General features: G+C 49.2%; 1 protein-coding gene and 2 pseudogenes across 6 annotated transcripts in view; all 3 read left to right on the top strand.

Moving 5' to 3' along the window:
• TNS3 (tensin 3) overlaps positions 1-23047 on the top strand; it is a 505358-nt gene that overhangs the window by 107741 nt on the left and 374570 nt on the right. The gene's annotated exons all lie outside the window — the stretch shown is intronic.
• LOC149864343 (uncharacterized) lies at positions 11001-13394 on the top strand (annotated as a pseudogene).
• On the top strand, positions 13830-14653 carry LOC149864342 (uncharacterized; annotated as a pseudogene).

The raw sequence follows: 23047 nt of genomic DNA, 5'->3' as shown, positions 1-23047 counted from the left end.
GGGGTGTTGGAAGATGGATTTGATGGTGTCATTTGGCAGTTGACTCATAGTTTAGGATCACCTCTAACTGCTCCTTCTGTCTAGACTGGAGAGATTTGTTGTCTTTGAGGAGTGCTGAACCATCCTGCAATCGCAGAAAAGAAGGCCCATGAAAGGTTGTACCACAGACAAAGGTGACCTGAGCAGGGTGTGGGGCCTTTGTGCGGCCCTGCCCCCGCTCCGATCTGGGTCCCAGACCCGAAGAAGCTGCTGCTGCCTATGGCAGCGGCAGCGGCAGCATCAGCGGGGGGGCAGAGGTGGGTGGCCAGCGGTGGGATGTGGAGCCACTGCTCCACCCAGCTCTGCACCACCACTGCTCCACCCTGTTCTTCAGGGTCCCTCAAAGCATGGGGCCTGGGGCAGTCGCCCCGATTCGCCCCACCCCTAGGGACAGCCCTGACCACAAATATGCTTGTGTTGCTTGGAAGAAACTGGAAAGCAAACATTGAAATGATTCAGCACAGGATCTGGTGTGCAAATGTCTCCTTTGGGAAATTGTTTTGGCAAATTGTTTTATTGATTGTGAACTTAGGAAAGACACCCAGATCAAGATCTACAATGCAGTCATCATCCCCACTCTCCTCCATGCATGTGAAATGTAAATGATCTACTGTTATCATCTCAAAAGCCTAGAGAGATATGCCTCTGGAAAATCATTCGCACTAAATGGGTACCAATGATGCCTCTGGAAAATAGTTAGCATCAAATGGGTACATACATAGTCACATAAATGCCAGCATCCTTGCTTAAGCCAGTGTTATGAGCATTGAGTCCATGATCCTCAAGCACCAACTTTGCTAGACTACTGATTATGTGCAGGTGCCCAACTCTCACCTCCCAACTTAGTTGTGGCCTGAGATCTTGCAGTAGTGTTTCAGAGGAAACACTACAAGGACACATTGAAGGCATATCTCAAGAAAATCGGCACCAGCATCAAGATCTGGGAAAAGCTGGCTGCTAACCAACTCCAGTGGCTTCCCAACCAAAACCAAGTCACAGCTTGCTTTGAGGTAAAGCTTCTTGCCCTTGAAGCAGAGAAGAGAGAGCAGAGGAAGGCCTACAGCCTACTCTCCCCTGTGGAAAGCCCTGTAACTTCTGCTGATATACCTGTGGTTCAGGGATTATGTCACCTAAAGTCTATGCCACACCTTAAGACCCAGCAATGTGCTGGGGAAGAGGTCATCCTCAAATCAAGGGACACACAAGAAGGAATTGAACGTGTGCCTCTCTGATTTCATAGCATAGTTCTCTATGCTCCACAGCTCAGGCATTACCTAGGCCCTTGTCTGGTACTCCTTATGAAGCTGGCACCCTGGGTAGCTAAGAGAAAGGTATATTGGGGCAGGAGAAAGAGAACAAATTGGAGACTGTGTGGTGAGATGACCCTGAAAAGGAACAGGCCTTAACTTTCAGCCTGGACCCTTCTGTCAGTGGGACAGAAACTCTTCTACTGTACTACACTCCCTCTCTCAGCTTCAAAAGGGGTACTAATGACTACTAGGTGCTTGGTTTTGGGGGCTAAAACATGGGAGAGTGCTGCTCCTAGTTTTGCCTCACACTGTCATTTTTTCTGGAACTTGCGCATATGTATAGCTGTGAACACATAGTCAAAAAGCACAGGCTTATGCAGCCAAAGTATAAAGCAGAAGCCAAAAGCAACCATGTAGATGGCTACAAAAATGCTGCTTAGACATGTAAAGGGGAATAGAATTCCACTCCATGTGTAGGAATGGGAAAAATCTCTGAAATCAATATTGGCTTAGGTTAAAATATCTTCATTTGCACTTCCCTGGATGTTGGGAAGATCCTGCAGGAAACAAATCTTTTATACCAGCTGTTGACAAAAAGAAAACGTTCAATGAAAAGTAATGAAGAATAATTTCTCATGATAACACCATGCACAGTGATGTTTGCAGCAGATCATGGTGCATGTTTGTACAGTGTCTAGCACTGTGAGATCTTGCAATATAAACAATAATAATTAACTGATGAACCAACCAAGGCAAATTAGATGTGAACAGGAACACAAGGACAGGAATGCAGCAAGCAGCGCTGCCTATTCACTCTCTTCTCATGGTCTCCTCAATCCAGATCTGGTTTGCCTCATTGTTACTACTAGTAGAAACTGAGCATCCACAGATGCTGTTTTTATACAGCCTGCCGCTGCCATTAAGGCTAGGGAGAGACATTCAGAAAACCTGAGCTTAAACTGATTCAGTCTTTGCAGGTTAGTCTAACCTCACTAGGCTGAATGAGTTTGTAACCATACAGACATCCCCTCTGGACTGAGGAAATGCTGGCACATGCCTGCAGTGGCTCAGGCTAGAAGCTAGGGGGCACTAGAGCAGCTCTCCCTTTCCTTCCACAGTACTGAGCTGAGGTGGGCATGGCCAGGCCTTGGCAGGACTCTCTGATTAGGGTGGAGTTCACCCCTTCCCCCTCGCTTTTGATAACAAAGCATTTGGTTACACCGCAGGGAGTTACACAGGTTGTTGTTGTCATTTATCAGCCCAGTAATCAAAACAAAATCTTCTCTCATTAGTTCAAGCCTTCTTCAACAACTTTTTCCAAGGGAAGAATGGAGGGACATTACCAGCTTCTTGTTGATTAGCTCCAAAAAGCCCTAAGCCAACACTGTCTTATCTGCCTTTGTCCTGTCTCCCACAGCACAGACCGTGGCCAGCATGTCGTATGCTAGTTAATGCTGAGAGTGTCTATGTCAGGCAGAGGGGAGGGGGGAATCCCTGCTTGAGCAGGGAGTGGCGGCAGGGGGCGGACAGGATGAAGCCAGGCAGATGCCACTGTACCTGCAGTCTCTGCTGGAGCTCCAGCTAGGGAGCAGAAGGGCGAGGCCAGCCCTGCTGGGCTGGAGTGGAGAGCAGAGCCCAGAGTTGCAAAGTATCAAGGATGCTGGCGGACTCTGGTTTAAGTTAAACCAGGAAGGGGTCTGGGACAGACATTGCATAAACCAGTTTGGCTCAAATCAGTTGACTCTGATGTTTCAGCTATTTTCAAAATGATTTATGTGCACTGAACATCTTCCTGTTACAAGTTTAAACCAGTTTCTGATCACTTAAACCGGTTTATGTGTAATGTCTGTCCCTAGCCTACAACTGTGAGCAGAAGAATTTAAGTAGCATCAACTAAAATGTTCTGTAATCTGAAAGGCAGTGGTAGAGACTTCAGCTGGAACATATGAAGAAGGAACTAGACAAAGTGGTGTTGAATACAAATAGAAGCTATCCAATCTATTCAAGATTCATAAACTAGGACTGTGCGAAACCACACCATTTTGTTTTGACTTCTGTTTTGCCATTTCAATGGGACAGTGTTTCTTTTTGAATTTTGTTTCAAAGCATTGTTCCATTTCCTTTCATTGAAACTGTTTTGCTGTTTTGATGCTATCGTATGTTTTGCCCATAAGCTATAATGGGAAATCACAAAACTGCCTATTACTTTGTCATTTCTTGCCTGATTTGAATGAAAAGGTAGCCCCTGCTGAAGCCACACAGCTTGTCAGGTATCAAGGAGATAGGTGCAGGGGTTTCTGGGAAACTGCACCTCAAGCTGCTGACAAGCAAAACTCGTGACGTGTGACTGGGTGTGCGCTAAGGTGCAGCTGTTTTTCTGTCCCTCCCCCAGAGCACTGGAATTGGAAAGGACCTCAGGGAAGGATCACAGTCACTGGCCAGCTACACAGTCAATATGAGAGCAGTCCTTCCCCCCTCTTCCCCTCCCCTCCCCCCCTCCCTCTGCTTACTTTCTGTTTCCCTGTAAGCAAGCCCAGCTTCGAAACTCAAAACGTTTAGAAACTTTCAAAATGTTTTGAGTGTCCTTATTTCATTTTGAGGCTGTTTCGAAGCCTTTTGTTTCATTTCAATTTTGCTGTTTCAAGCTTGAAACAAGTCAAAACAGCTTTGAAATGAAACACAGTGAAATTTTGCACAGCCCTATCATACACCCATTAGAGGGAGAGATTTTTTCTATCTTTCACCCCCAATTTCATACATATGCCAGGGCTCTTTATTATGAGGTTTAAAAACTAAATTGAGGTGAATTCTGTCTACCTGGTATAGATTTTCACACCTTTAGTTCAGGAAGTGAGCTGGATTTTCTTCTCAAAACTGTGACACTGATGGTATCATTTGCCTTTGCTAGAAGTGAGTAAATTGTTACTTTTTTTTACTGCAGAGAGTATTTGCTTATTAGTGTCTGGTAAGAAACTGACCAAAGTCCTGTTAGACTGCCTTTATGGCATATTTTAGACTGCCTTTATGGCATAAATCCAATCATGTCCTCAAATAGTGCTCAATAAACATCAGTTTAGCTTTGCACAGAAGATCCAAGTTTAGGGGGCAAAGTTAATAACTTGGTTACCTATTTTGTGAATAGTATTATTATTGCTGAGAAAAATACTGCTGGGTGTTGGATCTTCTCCACTGCTAACTTTAGTATAATCACACTGATGAGCCTTTATGTCCCAGCTGTGCCCAAGGGAGCAGCTAGTCCATGCTGACTTCTGTTTCCTGCAAGCACTTTCTTTCACATTTTTTATCACTGTGTATTCTTTTCCTTGGAACAGGAATGCCTGATAAAACTTGGCCTTTGAATTTGCGAACAGAAAATGCTCTGATCTGATAGTTCAAACAATAGAGACCATCATTCATTCTTAATGAATCCACAGTTTTCTGCTAACAAGATATGCATTCAAAAAAGAAAAACCTTTTGTGAGTTTCTGTTGCAATAGTTGGCAGCACATATTCATGGGAGCTCAAAGAAGACCCAACCAGCAACATTCAGACTTGAATGAGTTACCCGGGTTGTAAACTGTAAAAGCAACCACTTTTGACAAAGATAGCTTTTTTTCCCACCAGAGGGCAATGCAACCTTCCAGTTCCACAAATATTGGTCTGTGGATTCTGTGCTGGCTTACCTAATGACATAGAAAAGTGTCTGGTACATAAACAGTATTTGTGAACCCAAAAGGATTACAATTTCCAAACAGAAGATTGTTTTTAAAAGCAAAATTCATGAGTTGTTTCTTTTCTTTTTCCTTGTATTTCATTCCTGTCATATGAAATTTAATAGAAAACAGTGTGCCTTGGCTTGTTTATATACTTCATAGAATTTAATGTAAAATTACATTTTTTGTAGAATTTGGCTGTAGAATATGATATATATTTTTTAAAACCTTCTAGAATATAATAGAGAATGATAAATTTTTGGTAAGTTTTGAGAGTCATTCCTATAACAACCTACTGGTTTTGGCCCTGTTAAATGCTACAGGAAAGTTCAAGAACAAGTGCTATAATAACTGAATCATCTGAGAAATCTGGAAGCATGTATTTGTACTAGCTTCATTGACACGTCAGTAAATGCTTGGTCAGCTATGAGAGGGGTGGGCAGCCAAGTAGCATGGGCATCCTCTGTGTATGGCACATGGCAGACTGGGGACGTGACAGGTAGCACAGTGGTAGATAAGGCAGGAAACAGAAAGCAGAGTATCAAATCAGGCAGGAAGCACAGGAAGGAAGCAGAAAGTGGAGCAGCAGATTGGCTAGGGGAAAAGGATTGGAAAGGCACTCAGGCAGAGTATGGGACTAATTTGTGGCATGCCTGTCAAAAAGGTTGGCCCTCTATTCATAGATATATTTAATAGGGCTGTGCAAAGCTTTAGTCCCTGATTCAATTCGGCAGAGATTTGGCCTGATTCGGTGGTTGAATTGCCGCTGAGCGTGTGGAGGGCCCCTCCCCACTCCTGTGAGATGCTCCATGCACCCCAGCATTGCAGCATTCACAAGCCACGCTGGTACCTTGAGGTATGTAGAAAAAACATTTAAAGCTGTGTCTGTGTCCGAATTGCTGATTCTCTGAATCGGCATCAAATTGTCAGATTCGGATTCAGCCGAATTGAGTCAGGGACAGTGATCCAAATCAATTAATCGATTCACTGACCCGGATTCAGGCCGAATCTGAATTGAATAGGGCCTGCTTTGCACAACCCTAATACTTAACAAAACTTTAAGATGCTGGGTGATAAACACTATAAAAACTTAGGATAGAGAGTTTGTGGAGAAGGGCTCACTAAAGAAGCATCTAGGTGTGGGGTTTTGAAAAGTGACCATAAGATGTGTGGACGAAAGTCAGTTACCAGCCTTCTGTGGGCAGGCCCCAAAAGATGCCCACTCATGCATCACTCAGAGACCAAGGGAAGAGCTCTGCAGCCCAGAGCTGATGGAAACTGGAAAGAACCATGCTCGACAGCAGGAGAATGAAGCAGAGTTTCATGACCACTTGATTATGAAAACATATTTAAAGAACCCAGCTATGTATATGGAGGAGATAGGGAGCTCTGGCTCTCCATTCGGGGTTCTGTGATGCCTACGGTTGTGTTGCATTCCCGAGGTTGCAGCATAGGGTGGAAAGTGTCCAGTTTTCCCACATTTCTGGGCTGTGCTGGTCACTGGGGCTGTGAAGGAATATTTTCTCCTCCTGCCACTCTGGTATAAGGGATTTTGGTTTTTTGTTTGTTTGGAAGTTTTTTGCTTGGGGGGGAAGGGCTGGGCAGGGGGAGTTCCTTGCCTTCCTCAGAAACATTGATGATTGGCCACAATCAAGGCTGAGGATTTTTACTGGGGTGTGCTGATGTTCTTGCTGGACTGAAAACACAGAGGTTCTTGGCTGGATCTATATTTGGGATTGGGAAAGAATTTTACCCCATGGCATGGACTGCTGGGTTTTTGTTTTTCTTCCTTGGATCTCTTGAATCTATTTAATAACTATTTTCTGTCCTTGCAGTGGCAGGACATCGACAATGTTCTTGTCTTCTTGTTTTAACTGAGGCAAATTAAAGGGTGTTTAAATGTTTTGGCAATATGTATGGTAGTTGCATGTGAAGATTGTTCCCAGAATTTTTAAGACTGGTTGGACAACCACTTGTCTATGATGGCTTATATAGGGATGATCCTGCTGTAAGCATAGGGTTGGACTAAGTGGCCTCTTGAATTCCCTTACAGCCCTACTTTTAAAAACAATTCTCAAATCTCCAAGATACCTCTATTCATAGACAACTGGTGCCTCCTGAGTCACAGGGGGTGGGGGAGCACTTACCCCCACACTGGCCAGTCAGCTACTGGGGGGGAAGGTCCCCCTGCAGCTGATGCAGAAGCGCCAGCACGATCAACTATGGGGGAATCCCCCCTTTACCCTATTCAGCATGATCAGCCACAGGGGAACCACGGGGATCACTTCTCCTGGTGCTCCCACTCCCCGGCCAGTGCTCTCGGGGAGGGCACCAGTGCTCTTGCCTGTCCCCCACCCATCACCTAAGTGGGGAATACTGGCTTTCAGGGGGTATACTGGTGCTCTCAAGGGGTGCATGTGCACCCCTGTGCACTCCCACGCATCGCCACTGCCTCTTTTAACCTGCTGACCTTTGTTGGTTTACTAGAATTAGCAATTGTAATATATATCAATGTGTTAAAAAGAGCACAAGAAAAAAATGTTTTGAATACTGCTAAAAATACAATGTTCATTTCATTTTTGTTAAGATGTCTTGTAAACATGACTCATTGCAAATGAGCAAAATAGTAGATTTGGTTTGCCTATTGCTTCATGTTTCAGAAGCAACATTTTATTGCACAGCATCTTGTGACTTTCTTTTTTTTTTCTGAAATGAGCTTCTATGACCCTTATTTCTGGGAAGGCGTTTGGAAAGAGGAAATATTAAAATATACCAAAACCCACAACTTCTGCTTATTTGGAACAAACATAACCTAAGTAACTGTATATCTATTTGCATCATTTGTTGCTTGCCATTGATTGAACAGTGGTTACTGTGAAAAATGTATCACTTTACCTTTTACCTTCTTTCACTAAAAATCCATCCCTGCATACTCCTCCATTAACTTTCTCTTTATTCTTCTCCTGTTTGCACCCTTTTACTTACTTGTCCATTTTTGTCAGTATATGCTATTTTATTTATTACATCCAAAGGAGAAAAATAAAAGAATAATCAAACCCAGTACAAAACAACTGTGCTAAAAATGATTATGTAAAGGAAATTTAGATTGCCTATGCAAAGTTCCTTTCTTGAAAAATAACTGAAAAAAGAACCTCATAGCCAAGGATCCAGATTTTCTGTCTCCCACAGTAGAACAGGGAAAAAATGTGGATCTCCCCTTTACCCAAGAAAAATGCAGATTTTTCATTTTAATTGAGAAACACGCAGATTCTGCAGATTTGCAAAGAACTCTCTGCAGGCTGGTAGAGTTCCAGCCTGCAAAGGGCTGGGGGGAAGCAGGAGGAGGGGGGTCAGGCAGGGGTGCCACGTGTATGTATATGAACTCCCAGCAGGGAGAGGGACAGGGCCACATGAACCTCATCCAGGGGGCGGGGAGCGGGATGGAGCCACGGGCACCTCATCCAGGGGATGGGCTGGGGGGTGGGGGTGAGGCTAGTTCCCTGCCACTGTGTACTTTCATGGGGGCAGGGCAGGACAGAGAGGACCTGTACCCCCCAGGTCTGTGGTTGGGGCAGGGGCAGGTTCAGACTGCCCTCTGCGGGTTTGGACTCCCAGCCCTGCTGCCTTCCCCTGGGGCCTCCATGGCCCAGCAGGTGGGACCCAGCGCAGCAGGGCAAAACAAGGTTAGGCAGGGAAGCTCCTTGCCACTGCAAGCCCTGGGTCACCCCCTGCACACCCAGCAGCAGTGAGGGGGACAAACCTGCACCTCTGCCCCTGCAGCTGTGGGGCGGGCAGGGGATGCCTCTCTAAGGTGACATAGGGCTTGCAGGGGCAAGGAGCTCCCCTGCCCGGGTTTGTTCTGTCAAGCAACACTGAGTCCTTCCTGCTGCTCCACAGAGGCGCTGGGGGCCAGCAGGGCAGGGATTCTGAGCCTGCAGCAGGCAGCCTGCTCGCACACCTGGCCCAGCCTGTGCACAGATCTGGGGGGCATGGGTCCCCCTTGCCCCCCTGGGAGTGCACACAGCTTCCCCCCACCCAGCCTGCAATGGGCAGCCCCCACCATGCCACCCACAGGGGAGGGGAAGCCAGACTCCTGTGCTGCAGCAGCCACCACCTCCTGCAGGCAGCAGCTGGAGCTCAGGCACTGCTGTGGGGGGCAGGGGGCTGCAGACCTGGGTCCCTAGCCCCACAGCCCTGTCAGCTAGGAGACCCCTCTGGCAGGGGCTGTGGGTGAGGAGTGAGGGGCACCAGCAGGGCCATGGGGGTGTGGGGGGGGAGTGAGGGACACTGGCAGGGCTGGGGAGGCTATTGGAGGGGAATGAGAGGCACCAGCAGGGCTGTGGGACTGTGGGGTGGGAGTGTGATGGGCATCAGTAGGGCTGGCGGGGTGTGGGGAGGGAGTAAGGGGCACCAACAGGACTAGGAGAGTCTGTGGGGTGGGGGGGTAGGGTACGAACAGGGATGGGCAGTTGTGGCTTAGGAGTGAGGGGCCTGGACCTGTGTTCTGTGAGCTAAGGGGGGCAGGGGGAGCTCTGATTTTCCATGATAAAAACCCAAAATCAAATACCAAAATGTATGTGTACTTAGAATTTATTTTATTATAGTGATTGAGACACAGGTAGGGTTCCAAATTGCTTTAATATATCTAATTGCTATATATATAATATATCTATTGCTATATATATAATATATATATATAGGTATCAATTGAACACAATGTTTTATTGATATGTTTACAATTTTAAAGCAATTTTTATATATATAGATATAGGTATCAATGAAACACCATATATATATGGACCCTTGGCCTGTCCCCCCAGGGCCCATGCCAGTCGCTGTCTACTCCCTGGGCACTGTGCCACACCAGTGTGGGCACATGCCAGACACTGCAGCACTACAGACCCTGGCTGTACTCCCCATATATATATATGGTGTTTCATTTTACTCACAGATTTTGGTGTTTTTTAACAGAATTTGCAATTTTTATCAGTGAATTTGTGACTTTTTATCAGAGAAAACCAGGATCCCTGCTCATAACTTACAGCTAATATATCAAACCACTAAAAGGTGGTGATGACTGATGGAGTCTGAAAAAATCCTGTTTTCTAAGGTACCTGCTATTGCAAAGAAATTCTTAATTTAACTCAGATTTCTTAAATAATTGCTGAAAATACTAAAATAAAAAGTTTATGAGCAACTGAAAATAATCCCTAGGAAAACAGGCATTTGTGCTAACTATGGTAGTTGCTATATATGCAGTATTTGGTTATACTGAACATTATTTCCTACATGAAATACTTACTTAATATAAGTCCCGTGAAAAATTGATGTCATTGCTAATTGGGAGCTCCCAGGATCAGGCCCCATTTTCATAAGATGCTGCTGAACTGCCAGCAATAGTAGAGCTGTGAAAATAATTGTAATGTGACAGGTGCTTTTGATTATAGGTTTCTCCAGCACAAAGAGATTCTGTCTGATATTCCTATTTTGTTACTGCTTCCAATTGGTTTTCCTTCTGATATTGACTCTTGAGCTACCAATCATGCTTCAGGTGAACAGTATCACTCCACTGGACTGAGATAAACTTTCCCTAGGGCTGTGTTCAATGGTGTCAGTTGCATTCTCATAGATATTCTCCCTTTCTTTCCCCAAAGCAGCCTTTTTATAATCCTTAACTTGAGCATACATGCCAGTAGGGAGTGCAGAAGCAGGAAAGAAGGGTAGACTAAAGATCATTCATTATTTACCAGGGTCAAAGTGGTCCCTACACCTGATCACAGCACCAGTGCTCTCATTTAGACAAAACTTCCCATGGCCCAAGGACGCTGTTCTGCTTGAGCAAATCCCAGCCAGGAGCAGTTTTCCTTTTCTTCTCTCAGGGTGCATCTACATGAGAGGATGCTTTATTGCATGCATTAAATTAATCTAATGTGCCGTTTGGTAGTAGCAATACATGCAGGTACTAGAAAAATGGTGCATTAAACTAATGCATACTAACATGCTTATAGATGCTGACACAGAGTGCAAACTGACTGGTCAGCTGCATCTGCTGAGGGCCAGCGTCCTGCTTGGTGCAGAGCCATATGGCTGGCAGTTTCTGCAGCCATGTGGTAGGGACAACTCATCGGCTGTCCAAAGCTGGCCTCTGGACCCTTGGCCTATCCCCCCAGGGCCCATGCCAGTCGCTGTCTACTCCCTGGGCACTGTGCCACACCAGTGTGGGCACATGCCAGACACTGCAGCACTACAGACCCTGGCTGTACTCCCCAGGGCCTGTGCCAGCAACTGCCTGCCCCGTGGGTGCCATCGCTGCACGCATGAGCTGGATCCTGCAGCCCTGCAAACCCAGGACTCTTGATGCGCAAAGCCTACCTCCCAGGCACTGTGCCCCATGCCAGTGGGCACATGCCAGCCAACACCAACACCTAGAGCCCTGGCTTGACCCCCCAAGACCTTTGGCAACAGCTACCATGTTCACCTCCCCAATGGTGGAGACAGTGGCCTGAGGGCCAAAATGGACCAAGCAGGGGACCTCAGACATCATCACAATCTGGGGCTAAGTGGAGGTTCAGCAACAGTTTGACTGTGCCATGAGGGCCAACATGCATATATACACAACCATAGCCAAGCATATGCAGAAGCACAGCCACTAGTACTCTGGCCAGCAGTGCTGTGTAAAGATCAAGGCCCTGCAGGTGCAGTGGGCCCACAGTGAGTCAGGGACCACAAACATCAGTCTGGGGCTGCCCATAGGTCCATGCTGTTCCTGCAGCAGCTAGACCAGATCCTGGGCCCACTGGACCCTGTCAAGGCCTGCCACATATATTCTAGTGCAGGCAGGCTGCGGTAGCCTGTGCCCTTGCCCAATGAGCAGGAGGACTCAGTGGCCAAGGGCCCCTCAGGGCTCCAGCATCAAGTCCTGGTGTACTCCCTGGCCTCAGCCTCATCTGGCAGCTTGAGCAGCCCAGGCCACCACCTGCCCAGGCAACTCCGACAGCAAGCCAGCAGCAAGAAGAGTAGGCCAGGGATGGCCCCAGAACCTAGAAGCTCCAGCTCCTCCCCAGAGGGGACCACTGCCCAGGCGACCAGGTGCCATTCCTCAGTGTCCTGGGACAATGCGGCCAGTGGCACCACCTCTCCACAGTCCAGCATGGAGTCTGCCCACCAGAAGCACAGAAGCACCTGCCACATGCACCCGGTAATCCCTGCACAGGGAGGAGGACCAGGGGGGTGGAGGCGCCATGGTTACCCGTGCCCATGCCTGTTCATCCAAATACCCCCAAGTTTCACACCTGGAGCTAGGAGCCCTGCATAGGGGGTTGGGGGGCCCTTCCCTCTTCTTCCCTCCCTTCTCCACCCTGCCACCTGAGCTCCCCCCTGCCTACCAGACTCTGCTCCCACCAATATGCAGGGAGACAGGAGGCAGTTAAGGACATTATTGAGCAGCCTGCGGGCTCCTAGGTTGGCAGCCAAGGGCCTCTCACATGTAGAGAAGCTCATTAATGGCAGCAGTGATCTCCTTGTCATCTGTGTGGGTCAGGCAGAGATACCCCTCCAGGTGACACCATATGTTGCAAGGAAGCGTAGGCTTGCCTGGGGTGTTGTTGAAGCTCAGGGTCCCATACTAGCTTTTCAGCTGTGTTTGGGGCACCACGGCAATCAGCAGCAGCTGGGTGTAGTGGGTGGGGTAACCCTCAGTACACTCAAATAGCTCATCGCAGCATGCCTGGGTGAGTTGGACCAGGAGCATGCTTGGGGCATCTCTCTGGAGAGGGCTGCTGGGAGGAGTGGAGGGTATCACCAACTCCGTGTCCCCAAGCTGAGCAGGAGCCCATCACCTCCAGGACCCAGGCAGTGTGGGCCAGGCAGCATGGGAGCAAACTGCCTGGCCTGTGGAGAGGAGAAGTGCAGGGAGTTGGTCTGGAGCTGCCATGGCAGCTGCCACCAGGAGCCAGCCCTGCCATTGCCTGGGTAGAGTATGGGGAAGGTAGGTTACCTGCAGCAAGTAGCAAGCAGCCCACTTGCCTCTACTGTGAAAGCAGGGACGGAGGGCTCAGCTGGTGGCTGCCTGGGGAAGGGTCAACCCAGCCAACTTATCAAGGTCTCTGAGTACCTGTGAGCACGTAACCCCCGAACTGAAGGCTGACAGTGCACAGCCCCTCGGTACAGTGCAAACTCTCACAAAGACCCTCTCTGTCCTGGTTGTACAAAACCAGCAGTAGAACATGAGGGAGAACCACCAGGCACTGACAGAGATGCAGCTGCAAGAAAGCTGCCACCATCAGTGGGTGCCTTCCACATGCGTCGCCTCTGCCAGCACTGGACCCAGGGCCATGCTGCGTTGCTGGAGCGGCAGGTCACTGTGGTGGAGGAGCACTTTGAGGACTCTTAGACCTGGCGCTGCTAGGACCTGGAGAGGGAGTAGAAAAACTGCATCATTGTAGAAAGGCACCTTGCCCTCCTGGAGAGGATGGCAGAGGCTGAGGAACAGCAGTGTTCTGTGGTTGCCCGGCAGTGAAGGTGATGGCAGAGGACTGAGGAATCCTGGACACCATCCTGGCCTCAGCAGTCACCTTTGTGCCACCCAATATCCAGCCCTGCAGGACCCTGGCAGCCATGTACAGTCCAGTGCCAAGCCCCGCAGTGGGCTTGGGAAGAGATGTAGTAGAGTTCGGCCAAGACGGCGGGGACTTTGCCTCGCTGTGGAGCTGAGGCCGCAATGCGCCGCCTCGGGAACCGCATCAGCTGCGCCTGGACCTGGACCAAGGAGCGCTGGGAGCTGGGAGTCTCCCTGTGACCGGCCCCGCACACCGACCGCATCACCGTGATGCCCTGCACGAGGACCTTCCTAGAGAGGTTCCTGAAGGACACCATCTGCAACAAGTACGCTGGCGACCTGAGGGCCAAACCCGACCAGGGCAAGGTCTTCGACGTCACCTCCAAGTGGATCGCTAGCAACCACTTCATGCCCAGCGGGAGCTTCACGCGCTTTGCGGACTGGTGCTTCCTCCACCGCGCCTGCCTCCACTGCCTGCCTCTGAACAGGGCCGTGTGCTTCGGCCACCGGGACAAGAGGTGCTGACGGTGCGGCTATGTGGTGGAGACCCTCCCCCACATGCTGTGCAGCTGCAAGCTGCACACCAGAGCCTGGCAGCTCCACCACAACACTGTCCAGGACCGACTGATGAGGGCTATCCCAGCTGCAGTGGGGGAGATCTCCGTGAACTGCACCATCCCAGTCTGTGAGAGCCAGCTGCAACCCGATATCGTCATCACCGACCAAGAGGCCAAGAAGATTGTGATCATGGACGTCACCATCCCCTTTGAGAACTGGTGCCAAGCCTTCACCGATGCCTGGGCTCGCAAGCGGGAGAAGTATGCCCCGCTGGCTGACACCCTGAGGGTCCACAGCTACGATGTGACGGTGAACACGCTCATCGTGGGAACACTCGGAGCCTGGGACCCCAGCAACGAGAGTGTCCTCCATGCCTGCCGCGTCTCCCACCGCTACGCCAAGCTGATGCACTGCCTCATAGTGTCTGACACCATCCGGTGGTCCCGCGACATCTACGTGGAGCACATCATGGGCCACTGCCAGTACACCAACCCCACCAGATGAGCTGCCACCGGACCGGACCCGGAGGGCACCGCCTGAACCACCCCCCCACCTTCGCTTCACTTCGAGAGGATTCTTCCACCACAGACAACCCCGCTTCACCTGAAGAGGACCCCCGCGATGAGACTGTATGGACTGAGACGCTTCCTCCAAGCCACTTCCTCCACCATTGCGGACCATTGTAACGGGTTTGTATGTATCTATCTCCTTTCTCTCTCAGCGTCGCAAACCCCCTCCCTCCTCTTCCCCCTTCCCCCACCCTCCCATCCCCAGGCTTAGTTGGCTAACATTGTATCGCCTGTAACCTAGTTGCGTTCCCTACCTCACCCCCATCCCTCTATTGTTAGTCCCTCGCTCGGGCACTCTGTATTTCCATATCAGCTTTGTCATCTTTTTTCTGGATTCCCAATCCAAAACATCCACTAATAAAAAACACTTGCAGCGGTCAGGGCCCCCTGTCCCAGCCTCTGAGCTTGGTCCCCTGGCAGCCTGGGCCCCTGCCTGGGCTGCCGCCTGCTGCTTGCCTGGCCATTTGAGCTGTGCAAAACTTCAGCATCCATTTTGTTTCAGAGGTGTTTCGACTTGTTTCAGTACCCGAAACACCGACTCTAAAATGAAACAGAAGGCTCCAAAACATCTCTGAAACTAAATGAAGCCATCCAAAACGTTTCAGAAAATTCCAGAGTTTCAGAGCCAGGCTTGCAGGGAAACAGAAACTAAGAAGGGGGAGGGGAAAAAAGGGTGGGTGGGGAAAGGACTGCTCTGATATTGACATCTGTAGCTGGCCAGTGTCTGCAATCTGTCCCTGATGTCCCTTCCAATCCCAGTGCTCTGGGGGAGGGACGGCAGCCTGCTGTCATCCCGTGCACAGATCTGGGGGCCCATGTCCCACAGCCCTCCCAGTGGGCACGGGCCCCCAGATCTGTGCACGGGATGACAGCATGCTGCAACTACCGGAAATGATGCAAGTTTTGCTTTAAACAGTTTGACGTGAAGTTTCACAGAAACCCCTGTACCTATCTCCTTAGAACTTGGCAGGCTTCATGCCCTCAGAAGAGGCTCCCATTTCTGCAATTTCATCCAAATCCGGAAAGAAATGACAAAGTTATAGGCATTTTAGCGATCCCCCATTATAGCCTATGGCCAAATCACTGAAACAGCGTTGAACGTCTGAAACAGATTTGCTGAATCGAAACAGAATAGTGATCTGAAACACCAAAATGAATCACTGTCCTCCTGAAATGGCGAAATCCAAAACCAAATCGAAACATAGCTGTTTCGCACGGCCCTACTGGCCACCTGATCAGAAGCTAGCTGTGCCTGGGCCAGCTCCACACACAGGCCTCTGCACACAGGCAGGTAATGGGGATGTGTGTCCCATTGATGGACTTGGGGGAGCCAAGTGCTTGGAAACCTGCCACAGTCAAACCTCGAGGTATGTAGAAAAAACCTGCACAGTCAAAACCTGCATTATGCTGGCCAACACATCCTGGAGAGTGCCATAGACTTCCAGTATGGCATCCCTGGTGGTTGCCTTGCCCACACTGAACAGGTGGCTGACATAGCACAGGCTGGTGGATATGACAAGCTTCAGGAGTATGATGGCCATGTGGGTCTCTATGAGGAGCGACAGGTGTATGGTGGTGGGCTGGTGCTCCACATGTGGACTGAGCTGGTGGACTGGGTGTGGCAAGGTGCAGGCTGGGCCCCACACCCAGGTGTGTGGCTCCACAACATGTGTGGTGGACATGGTTGAGGCCAACCAGACCTAGGCAGCAATCAATGTAGGTGTGGAATGCAGCAAATAGAAGCCTGTGGCACTGGTTGGTGCTGCCGGAGGCTGGATGAGGAGCAGCCATGGCATACTGGGCACAGGCTCTGGGGACAGCATCCTCAAGGGCTGTGCCAGTGGGCTGCAGACTGCCTTAGGCCAGATAAGCATGTGGTCAGGGAACAAAACATGGGTCAGCCTTTTAAAAAGTATGCCTAGCACCTATGGAGCTACAGCCAGAGCCTGAAGCTCTCCATGGATGCTGCAGGGGGGCAAAGCAGGGCAGGAGCAGCTCTGGACCTGACTGCTCCTGTTGGGTACAAATCTGTGCGCAACACGGGCACACATGTAAATGAATTCCTGGCCAAAGTTTAATGCACCTGAATTTATTGCACAGCAAAGTCAGGCATGTTAATTGAACATATATATATGCTCTCAGTGTATTTCCCTTGATTTTCTTGTCAGCAACTTGGACTGGGGAGAGGGAGAAGTGATGTGAATGTATTTTTATTCATGGAAGAGACACAACTGATATGTTTAGCAAGTAAGAAAAGCAAAAGAAAAGAGAAATGCTTGTGCATAGAATGATCCTGTAAAGCAGGGGCGGTCAAAATATAGCCTGCGGGGCCCCTAAAAAGTTTAGAAAATTAATATTTATCTGCTCCTGGCTTTCTGTCAAAAAAGACAGAAACCAGAGACAGTAGCACACAGGGGGAGTTGGCAGCAGGACCCAGCAGCAAAGCCCGCTTGGCCCCACCCCTCCAGCCCCTCCTCCCCAGACGAAAGACCCTGCCTAGCAGAGGCTTCTGGCCTGGGACTGTGGGGCTGTTCCCGGCTACCTGCACCAGAGGGAAATTCAAATAAGAAGGAGCGGGGGAGGGAGGCAGGGGAGGACTGTGAATGATTGCCCAAGTCCTCGGGGTCAGGCCAGTTCCTGCTGACTCCTGTGGTTGCAGTCATGCAGCTGGGAACAACATGGTGCCGGAGTGCCATGGCAGCAGACAGGAAAGTGTGAAAACTGGTGATGGGAGAGTGGGGGGGAGTGGGCATGTGGGAGCACAGGACCCACTGGTGTCCAGGGGACAGTGCCAGAGGGGCCCAGAGCAGGGTTGCAGGAGCATGGGGTGTGGGCTGGTAGGGGTCTGTGGAGCTGGGCTAGGCTGTGCCAGCAGGGAGAGGAGGGAGCCGGCTTGGCTCCACAGAGCCCCTGCCAGCCGTGACTCCACGTTCCTGCTGCCCCACTCTGGGCCTCACCAGCACTGGCCCCAGGACACCAGCGCAGGCCCTGCGCTTGCTCCCACTTGACCCCCCCAACCCCCTTGGACTGTTGCCACTTTCAGTCATTCCCTGCTTGCCCTCTGGCTGCTCCTACACCATGTGGGTCCCAGCTGCATGGCTGGACCACAGGAGCACGGGGCCTGTGCCAGTACGCTGCGGCCAGGAGCAGGATGGGGAGGGGCTGTGCATCCATGCAATGAAGGAAGGGGAGAGAAAGAGAGCGCAATGAGGGAGGGACAGAGTGTGTGTGTATGTGTGCACATGCATGAGTGTGTCCACACCCCACCATACACAAGCACCAACACCCTCCCTTGCACTGCCATACACACAGGACCCCACACCTCCTCACACACCCCAGCCACCCTCCTCACCACACACAGCCCCACACCCACCCACACCGCACATATCCACACGCACTTCTACATGCTCCCCCATCCCACATCCACACACCTATTCACCCCCCACAAAACCCCCACACACACCCACACCCTCCTTCATATACTCACACAACCGCAGCTCCCCCCAAACCTATTCCCACCCCCCATGCCATCACCCCCCCACAATTACAAGATTAAGACTTCATTTTAAGCTATTGTACGAGCACCTCTATTACATTACAGAAACACATGTAAATCAGGACAAAAATATTTTTAAAATCAAATTAATGAATGTTGTAGATGTTCAGCTTACCCCTTTGCTTCTATATTTCAGCTGCCATGACTTGGTGTTACTAAAGAAAGTTCTCAGGAGGTGGTACCTACTGCCTTGGGGTTTGCTGTGATGGTGTGGGTCCCAATGGGTACAAGTCTTTTGTGGGGCTCTGCCTTCCCTACACCTCACCCCTTTCCTCTCATGTGCTGTTGGTGGCCAGTCTGGGCATTGATTTTGTTGCATGTCTGGGTTCACTCATTCAGCATACATGTCTTTAATGAGGGAGAACAAATACATAACTATAACTTAAGTGACTATGGGTGTGCCTGCTTCAGGCTTCTTGTTGACCCATCAGCGCACCTCAGTCACTGTTCCTGAGGTGAGTGGGCTCATCTGAACCTATCCTTCCCCTTCATATGAGTAAAGGCCAATCTAGCTCACCCATCTGGGGCTGAGCCCTTTGAATATCTGGGAGCCACCGGTGTGGTGAACCACTGCAGGGTCCCTGTCATTCATCTGCTGTGTGACGGTCAGGGTTTCTGTTGCATAGATGGTAAGTCATTTGTTCTAGTTCTGGATCTGTCATCCTGGTGGGGAAATGTGGCAAAGAGCAGTGCCAGTGCCGGAATTCCCTTCTCCTCTGGGGCTGACATCCTCTAATCCCAGAAGTTCTGGGCTGGCCTGGGCCAACCCAGATCCCTTCCTGCCCCTACACAGCGTGCATTTGCTGCCAGGTGTTATGAGCCTCAGCTGCACTCAGCAGCTCCTGCATCAGCAGTCCCTGAGCTCTGGGTGGTGTTGTGCGCTTTTGCCACCTGCCTGTGTGGTTGGCCGGGCTCCATGGTCGCATGGGACCTGGATCCCAGCATCCATTCTGCTCTGGACAAGGGGCCAATGGTGCATCCACTCCCCGCCAGGTGTCTGTCCCACCCTGGGAGTGGGAAAGCAGTGAAAAGCTCCGGCGTTCCTCAGGCTCACTGTTTTCCCTCCTGTCCAGCTGTGAGCCTGCACTCTAGCACCCATTTCTCTGGTAGGTACAGGGCTCAGCCGGGTCACTACTACATCCCCCTTTCATCATTTCTTTTTCCAAATTCTGTTCTATTTGGCAGATAAGCAGCTGTTCCTGGGTCACGGGTACTGGTCCATTTTCATTCTAGTGGCAGCTTATGTACAGTGTTTCAGGTTCTTTGGGATGAACGCTATCAAGAACAGCAACTAAACAGTGGAATCCATCACTGAATATGTAGGCCAACATCAGGTTCTGAAATTCTGAGGTGTTTATTTGTTAATATCCAGCACTGACAAAATACTCCTTGCTGTACAAGATGCACACGAACTCTATCACAGAGTATGCTTTTACCCTAAACCTCTTGACAAATTAGATGGCAGACACAGAAAGGACTGGAGGCACTGAGAACCCCCAGAGTAGGGGTGGTTTTGGCACTTATGTGGGAGAGGAGAACTCATCTGACTGACAGGGTCTAGTGTTTGTGGGCTCTGCCGGACTTCAGGATTTCTCAGGTTAGAATGACTGGAATAAGCATCCAAGCTGCTATTCTATGCATTTTGACCTGGAAAAGGAAGGGAATATTTATTCAGGGAGAGATTCTCAAGTGTCAGCAGTAGTATCTCCATTTCCACTGGACTATTGACAGCTGTGGATTCTGCCTGTGATTATTATATAGGTGCTGGCAGCTCACCAGTGGGTTTCCATTGAATTGAGTGGAAAGTAGCTAGTTTAATTCACATCAAGTCATAGATGTTTCCAGTAGCTAGGACAGTGTTTCAAGCCTAAATTTTTGCTACCGATCACTCGCAGGTTATCTTTTCTCTTTTACTTTTCTGGTAGGGATTTCCAGTTTTCCTTAGAGAGATAGCTTCTTTTAATTCTTCTTCTTTTTTTTTTTTTTTTTACTTTTCCTGGTGTAGGAAGAATGAGAAAAATAGTTGTTAAAATGCTTTATCCTTGGTACATCATGAAGCTTGAGAAATCTTAACCTCTTTTTATCTTCTTTGCTTTCCTTTTTTTTCACATCTTTTCATTTATTTGCATCATTGTGTGCCACAATGTCCAGCTGAGCCAAACATAGTACTCAGGCTCTCTTTGAATGGACTGAGATGTAGCAGAAGTGTATGTGGGTGATACGGGTAGAGTAGGAGAGTCTGGCATTTAAAATGCGAGGTGGAACATGAGCAGTCTGAAATAGAAATGGGAGGATCTAGAGAAGGAGGAGAAGAGACAGAGGAGAGAAGATAAAGGAGAAGATATCCTCGGGTGTTGTGGAACCGAATCTCTAATGAAAGCGTGTTCTGCCCGCAACATTATGGTTCTGGAAGTCAAAAGAGAAAGGATCATTAAAGATGGAACTGTAGTTGTCCTGAAGGTATGTGACTAGGACAGAAGTGTGCAATTATGTAGGCTGGAGGGCCATTTAGGGAGTTTTGGTGAGCTGTTGCAGGCTGGGTCAGTCCCCCCTCACCCCCTGCAGCACTGGGTCAGCACACCCCTATCCCACTGCCTTCCAACAGCTCACCAAAATTCCCTAAGTGGTATATTACTAGACCAGTCAGGGGGCACCGGATGGAGCAGGCAGATGGGGTCTCCATGAAGACCAACCCAGGACTCCTGCAGCAGGGCATGCTTGCCAGGTGGATAGGATGGAGCTATCACCCGAGGGTGAGTGAAGGCTGAGGTCAGGGGTGGGGTCTGGGGCCAGGGCCGGGGCCAGGGCCAGGGCCAGAATTGTGGGGAGATAACAGTGCAAGGCTGGGTCAGCCATGATCTGCTCCCTGCATGATGGATTGTGACTGGACTGACCTGACCTGGAGTGAGGGGGGTGAAGCATATACCCATAACCCAGTCCCCATTGCCCCTGCCCCTGCCCCAGCACAGGCCAGAGCCACCACTGCTGGGGCTGCTGGGAAGTAGAGTCTAGCTACCGTGGCGCCCCAAGCCCACTGCATGCCCAATGGTGACAGAGCCATTCGGACATACTACAGCCTGAGCTGTTGCCCATGCCTGGGCTGAGCAGGGCTAAAGCACCTGCTGCAGGCCAGATAAAATCCCTTCGCAGTCTGGATTCAGATGGCAAGCCGTATTTTGCCCACGCAGGGACTAAGAAATTGATAACCACTTCAGCAGAAGAAAGGTCAAGTCAAAAATTATTTCTGGCAGAATTCTAGAAATGGTGCTAACAACATAAACTTTTCCTCCCCAAATATTCTTACCATATAAATTTTAGGTTCAGGGGTGACTCTTCAGTTTCTTGCTTTTGTAACAAAAGTCTGATCTGAGTTTAATGGAAAGGAAGTGTCAGCTGAATTGGAGACAGACATCCTAGTAGGAACATTTCTATCTTTGAAGTGTGTCGTAGAACAGGAGTGGCCAACCTGAAACACATATGCTACAAGTGGCATGGGCAGCCTCTTTGTGTGGCAATGTGGCTGATCAGGGAAGCATATTGGCAGGGCAAGGAGCAGAAAACAGAACAGGAGGGAGACAGGAAACACAGGACGGGGAGCAGAAAGCAAAGTTGCCACTTGGGAAGGGGAATGGGAATGGGAAGGGCCCTGGAATGGCACTCAGGGTTAATTTATGTATGGTGGGGGGCAGGGAGGCCCACTGTCACAATAGATAATGTAGCATAGCCAGGAACTGACAGTCAGGGTTGGTGCTCTAACTAGATCAGGAGTGGGCAATTATTTTGGCTGGAAGGCCACTTAATGAGTTTTTGGTGAGCTGCTGAGGGCCACACATACAAAAATCTTTCAGAATATAACATTTTACCAAATCATAGATAAAAACCAAATCATATACTAAAAATTAAACAGGAGGGTATAAAGGTGAAAGTTAAATTATGTGCCTGAGGGCCAAAGTTAACAGTTGTTGTAGAAGGAGAAGACATGTTCATTCTTGTGCAGTGTATAATCAACTACTAAATAAATGTGCAGTAACCAAAGGCACTGCACAATGGTGCTGGCAATTGGCTTTTTAGTGACACTACTGTGCCTAATAATACTGTGCAGTAGTGTATTGGCACTGTTTGTGCTACGGCACAATATTATTAGACTACTGTCCAGTTAGCATCTTGTGTAGGCATGCCCAGCAGGTATAAAAGAAAGTAAAGTAGGACTAAAATTGATTTATGAGATCCTTTTTGTGGAGGGACAAGGGGAATATGCAGCAATGCTGCCCAAAACAAAAGGGACACTTGTGAGTTAAATTTGGCTCAAACTATAGGTATTCTAAGGGAAAAAAAGATAAAACTAAATGTTGTTATGATTATTTTCCCTAAGAAGTTTTAAAAATGGGGTGGGGGAAAAAGTGTTTGGAACCTAAAATATCATGCATAAATAACTGCATTTGGGGAAGGAGGGTGGCTTATGGGATGATACAATGTGAGTGTGTTATAATTAGTATTTTGTATGCAGCTGTGAGCCAGTCCATTATGACCTTGTGTTTTTTACTGATGCGAGGGAGTGATTTTAACTGTTATGCTAGTGTGCAGAGGACTGCTGCTCAGGAAGGGCACCTAAGCACAGCAGTACATGAGCACTAAACTACTGTTACCTGTGCTAACTTGGTCTAGTGACAAGGGGCAGGGTAAAGATCTGACTTTCCATTTGACAAGAGAATTTATTTTCTTAACTTTATGTGGGTTTGGCTCCACTGTGATAAAATGCCAAATATGAGACCACACTCCATCCCCTCCCCCTGCATTTCCATAGA

The sequence above is a fragment of the Crocodylus siamensis genome, chromosome 5 (genome assembly GCF_052110815.1).
Source record: "Crocodylus siamensis isolate JL-2025a chromosome 5, ASM5211081v1, whole genome shotgun sequence".
Lineage (NCBI taxonomy): Eukaryota > Metazoa > Chordata > Crocodylia > Crocodylidae > Crocodylus > Crocodylus siamensis.
The sequence above is the reverse complement of the archived record's forward strand: the minus strand, read 5'-3'. Positions and strand labels throughout refer to the sequence as shown.